Below are 6,133 nucleotides of genomic sequence, written 5' to 3' on the forward strand. Positions count from 1 at the left end.
TTCATCAAGAGGCTCTTTAGTTCTTCCTTGCTTTCTGCCATAAGGGTGGTGTTATCTGCATATCTGAGGTTATTGATATTTCTCCCAGCTATCTTGATTCCAGCTTGTGCTTCTTCCAGCCCAGTGTTTCTCATGATGTACTCTGCATATAAATTAAATAAGCACGGTGACAATATACAGCTTTGATGTACTCCTTTCCTGATTTAGAACCAGTCCATTGTTCCATGTCCAGTTCTAACTGTTGCTTTCTGACCTGCATACAGATACACCTATGTATCAAACACCAAACTTGGGAAATATAGTATTATTATTTCAACTGACATTTCCAACATAGTCCTCCTCAAACCTCAAAGGTAATTACCATAGTGAATTTGGTATTTATTATCCTAATAAAATTTTCAGTACTTTTCCTATATAGATACATATCCGTAAATAGTATGTGACACTTTCTACTAGGATTGCAGCCATGAAATTAAAAGACGCTTACTCCTTGGAAGGAAGGTTATGGCCAACCTAGATAGCATATTTAAAAGCAGAGACATTACTTTGCCAACAAAAGTCTGTCTAGTCAAAGCTATGGTTTTTCCAGTGGTCATGTATGGATGTGAGAGTTGGACGGTGAAGAAAGTTGAGCGCCGCAGAATTGATGCTTTTGAACTGTGTTGTTGGAGAAGACTCTTGAGAGTCCCTTGGACTGCAAGGAGATCCAATCAATCCATCCTAAAAGAGATCAATCCTGGGTGTTCATTGGAAGGACTGATGTTGAAGCTGAAACTCCAATACTTTGGCCACCTCATGCGAAGTGTTGACTCATTGGAAAAGACCCTAATGCTGGGTAGGATTGGGGGCGGGAGGAGAAGGGGACGACAGAGGATGAGATGGTTGGATGGCATCACCGACTCGATGGACATGGGTTTGGGTAGACTCCGGGAGTTGGTGATGGACAGAGAGGCCTGGCGTGCTGCAATTCATGGGGTCGCAAACTGTCGGACACGACTGAGCGACTGAACTGAACTAGTTTTAATACTTTAAACAAAAGATATCATACCACTATTCATATCTTCTGCAACTAATTTTTTTCACTTAGTATGTTCTTAAATTTTACCCACATTAATACACATAGTCTAACTTTATTCATGTTAAGCATCAGATGGATAGACAGATAGGGAGATACTGAGACAGAGACAGACTGACCATTGTATGAACATACTACAGTTTATCCATTCTCCTGTGAATGGACAGAAAAATTGTCTCCAATCTATCCTGATTCAAACAATAGAGCAGTTAAGATTCTCATACAAATCTTGTGTACATGATATTAATGATATGCATCTGAGAGTGCAAATGCATTTCAACTTCATCAAATATTTTCCAAATTGCTCACCAAAGGATTTTACAAATTAACCCTTGCACCAGAAGTGTAGGATCTCCCCTTGATCTACAATTTCACTCTTTGTATGGCTGGCTTTGTAATTTTTTGCAGTATGATGAATGTGAAATTGTATCTCACTATGGTTTTACTTTGCTTTTCTCCAATTGTTAATTAAAATGAGCATATTTTGAATGTTTATTGGCCATGCAGATTTTCTTTTCCTTTGTCCATTTTTCTACCAAGATTTCTTTTGCTTATTAATTTCAAGGAGTTCTATTTCTTAACAATAAAACTTTGTGGTTACCTCTGATGCAAATGTACCTCCCAATCGGCATCTTATCTTTTGACCTATGTAAGGTATGTATTTTTTAATATTATTTATTTATTTGGCTTCATAGTAAATGCAGTTGCCATCTATGGTCTTAGCTGCCACACACTGGCTCTCCGTTGTGGCACATGGGATTAGTTGCCCCATGGCATGTGGGATCTTAGTCCCCAGATGAGGGATGGAACCCAAATCCCCTGTATTGCAAGGCAGATTCCCAACCACTGGACCACCAGGGAAGTCCTAAGGTATGTATTTGATGTAGCTGTGCTGTGCTCAGTCACTTAGTCACTCAGTCGTGTCTGACTCTGCAACCCTATGGACTGTAGCCCTCCAGGCTCTTCTGTCCTTGGGATTCTCCAGGCAAGAATACTGGAGTGGGTTGCCACTTCAGTGGATCTGGATGCCCTCCTCCAGGGGATCTTCCTGACCCAGGGATGGAATTCACGTCTCTTATGTCTCCTGATTGGCAGGCAAGTTCTTTACCACTAGTGCCACCTGGGAAGAATTTTAACTGTAGTCAGACTTGATACTCTTCCTTTTACGATTGTGTTTTTGTGTGTATATCTTATATAAAAAGCCTTTCCTGTCCTAAAGACATAATATATTCTCAAGGTTTTGACAGTTTTAAATTTTGGCTTTTCACATTTAGGTATTGGTTCCTATGGAATTCATTTTTGTATGTGGGGTGGGGTAGGGATCTAATTTTAATATACTCTCTAGGAAAAAATTGTTGTTTTATCACCATCACTGAATCATTTCCCCATTACTTCATTATGATACTGATGTCATACCAGGTTTCCACACGTGCATCAGCTCCTCACTCTGTTCTTCACATCTATTTGTCTGTCTTTACTTTGTGTACATTATTAGTTTTATAGTAAATCTTAATGCTTGGGGAGGCAAGTTTTCCTCACCTTGTTCACCAAAATTCTCGTGGTTCTGCATGCCTTCCTGCTCTTCCATTTAAATTTAGAAACAAGCTTCCTAATTTGAATAAAATGCTGTTGGAATTTTGACTGGACTGGAAGCACATTGAACTCATAAATTATTTGGGGGGAAGTTGATACATCTATACCTTTTCCTGATGTTCAAAAATTCCTGTTCCTGAATATTGTATCTTTTTACACTTACAAAGACTTTCTTTAATGTCTTACAATAAAATTTTATAATTTTCTATATGAAGATATTATACATCTTTTGTTAAATTTATTCCTAGGTACCTTATATTTTTGCTGTTGCCATTACAAATGGTAAATTTTAAGTCTCTATATGATGTTTGAGATTTCTTCAAAATAATTCAGGTTGGACTTTAGAATCATGTTAATGTTTTATGGATTCAAAAAATAAAATTATATTGATAAGGATGCAGGAGTGGGGGAAGATATCAAATTAAATACTAACAGGAAAAGAATGAGCCAAATTATACTTCAAAAGAATAATGAAAAAGTGAAAGTGAAAGTCACTCTGTTGTGTCCGACTCTTTGCAACCCATGGACTATACAGTCCATGGAATTCTCCTGGCCAGAATACTGGAGTGGGTAGCCAGTTCCCTTCTCCAGATGATCTTCCCAACCCAGGGATGGAACCCAGATCTCCTGCATTGCAGGCGGATTCTTTACTAGCTGAGCCACCAGGGAAGCCCCAAATGAATAATAAAAGACATTGAATAGGAAGGAAAAATAACTCAATATTTAGAAGTTCTAAATATATTTTCAGTTTAAAGACAAAAAGAACCACAAGTAAATACTGAACTCCAACAAGTAGATCGCTTTTTTTAAATGCTATGGTATAGGAGTTATAAAAATATGAAACATATTATGACATGAATGGTCTATAACTAATTGACTAAAATAAGAATACATGAATCCATTCTTACAATAAATAAAAAATAAAGGGAATGGAAATTTCAACTTTTAAACATAGATGAAAGGATGGAGCTAAAAATCACCATTTGCAGCCATCATAGTAAGAACTGATTTTAAAAATTATAAATAATTCTAAAATGAGTGGGTAAAAGTTTGATGAGGAATAGGGCATTTATATAATGTTGAAATATTCTGACAAATTACTTTTTTTCAATATAAGCATTTCTTTTAATGGAAAATACAATGTAAAAACTGTGCCAAAATTCAGAAGGTGTTTGGTGACAACTTTCTGTGTTTTTGAAATATCAAGATCATGAACTTTTTGATCATTGTTTTTACTTTTACTATTTTGTACACGTATTAGGTGTTTATATTTGCTGTGAAATCTCCAAGCTGTATGACATTTGTTAAAATTTTTATTAGTGCACAAAAATTACTTATTAATTACATAGGAAAAAAATTAGGTTTATAGTGGAGAAACATGGCAGACTGCTTTAACCAAGGGTTCAAACTTAACATCACCAGTACTGAGATAAACTTACATCTGTGCCTACTGATGGGATGCACTGAGAGGGACACAGTGATGCACTTCTATGTCATTTCTGCTAAAATGCATAACCTGGATCTGATCATGAGAATGGATCACATAATCCAAACTGGGGGACACTTTGCATAACTGGCCTATAGTCTTCTCTGGTGGCTCAGACAGTAAAGAATCTGTCTCCAGTGCAGGAGACCTGGGTTCGATCCCTGGGTTGGGAAGATCCCCTGGAGGAGGGCATGGCAACCCACTCCAGTATTCTTGCCTGGAGAATCCCCATGGACAGAGGAGACTGGCAGGCTACAATCCATGGGGTCACAAAGAGTCGAACATGACTGAGTGACTAAGCACACACAGCACAGACTCTTCAAAGTGCTTTCCTGGCAGCTCAGCTGGTCAAGAATCTGCCTGCAATGCAGAGACCCTGGTTCAATTCCTAAGTCTGGAAGATTCCCTGGAGAAGGGATAGGCTACCCACCCCAGTATTCTTGGTCTGCCCTGGTGGCTCAGATAGTAAGGATCTGCCTACAATGTGGGAGACCTGGGTTCAATCCAGTCCATGGGGTCACAGTGTCAGATGTGTCTGGGCAACTAAGCACAGCACAGAATACTCTTCAAAACTGTCAGAATCGTTAAAGATTTTTTGAAATTATTACTGGAGTATAGTTGATCCACAACATTATTTTAGTTTCAGGTGTACAGCAAAGTGAATCTGTTATACATATACATATATCCACTGTTTTTTAGATTCTTTTCCCATATAGGACATTACAGAGTATTGAGTAGAGCTCCCTGTGCTGTATAGTCCTTACTAGTTCTCTATTTTATGTGTAGTAGTGTGTATGTGTCAATCTCAATCTTCTCATTTATCCCTCCCTCCCTTACCCCCTTGTAACCTTAAGATTATTCTCTACAACTGTAAATCTATTTCTGTTTTGTAGGTAAGTTCATTTGCACCCTTTGTTTTAGATTCCACATATCAACAATATCATATTTGTCTTTCTCTGTCTGACTTACTTCACTCAATACTATAATCTCTAGGTTCATCGGTGTTGCTGCAAATGGCATTATTTCACTCTTTTTATGGCTAAGTAATATTCCATTATATATATGTATTCCATATATATACCATTTATGGCTAAGTAATATTCCATTGTATATATCCAATCCTCTGTTGATAACATGCAAAATCCTACTGTATAGCACAGGGAACTACATTCAATATCCTGTGATAAACCAGAATGGAAAAGAATATGAAAAAGAAAGTATACACATATGCTGTATATATAACTCATATATATATACATAGTCATATATATATATGACTCAGTATAACTGAGTCATTTGCTATACAGCAGTAATTAATACATTGTAATACAACTATACTTCAATAAAAAATAAATTTAAGAAAAAAGAGAGAAGTATGGGGATAAAGAAAATGGTCAGAAAAGTGGTGTAAAGAGCTAAATTCTCATTTATCCTAACAGGAAGTTAATCAAGAATGTCTAAAATTAATAAATCAAGAAATAACAGTATGAAGTATATTATTTAAAAATACAAAAAAAAATTAAAAAAAAATAAATAAAAATACAGTGATATATACCAGAAGAAATAGCTGAAAGTCAAAAGCACTCATCTCTGAGGAGCAGCAATGCAGGTGGGAAACAATTATATTTTCATTTTTAAGCTTTTGAGTAATACCTGAACTTTTAACTAAGCATATATTACTTTTATATGATGGACTTCCCTGGTGGCTCAGATGGTAAAGCATCTGCCTACAGTGCAGGAGACCCAGGTTCAATCCCTGGGTCGGGAAGATCTCCTGGAGAAGGAAATGGCAACCCACTCCAGTATTCTTGCCTGGAAAATCCCATGGACGGAGGAGCCTGTCGGCTACGGTCCATGGGGTCGCAAAGAGTTGGACACAACTGAGCAACTTTCTTTCATATTGCTTTTAAATTTAACTATATTAAATTAATAACTATATTATGTTTAAATTTTTAAAAATTAATAATCAGTTCTTTTTA

The 6,133-nt window shown here is 36.7% G+C and overlaps 1 non-coding gene across 1 annotated transcript; it reads left to right on the plus strand.

Moving 5' to 3' along the window:
* Positions 1 to 5,850: 5,850 nt before the first annotated feature.
* Positions 5,851 to 5,922, plus strand: TRNAC-ACA (transfer RNA cysteine (anticodon ACA)). Its single transcript has one exon. It is a non-coding gene; the product is annotated as a tRNA-Cys (tRNA).
* Positions 5,923 to 6,133: the final 211 nt, after the last annotated feature.

Source organism: Giraffa tippelskirchi, chromosome 4 (assembly GCF_054371585.1).
Source record: "Giraffa tippelskirchi isolate mGirTip1 chromosome 4, T2T-mGirTip1v1.2.pri, whole genome shotgun sequence".
Lineage (NCBI taxonomy): Eukaryota > Metazoa > Chordata > Mammalia > Artiodactyla > Giraffidae > Giraffa > Giraffa tippelskirchi.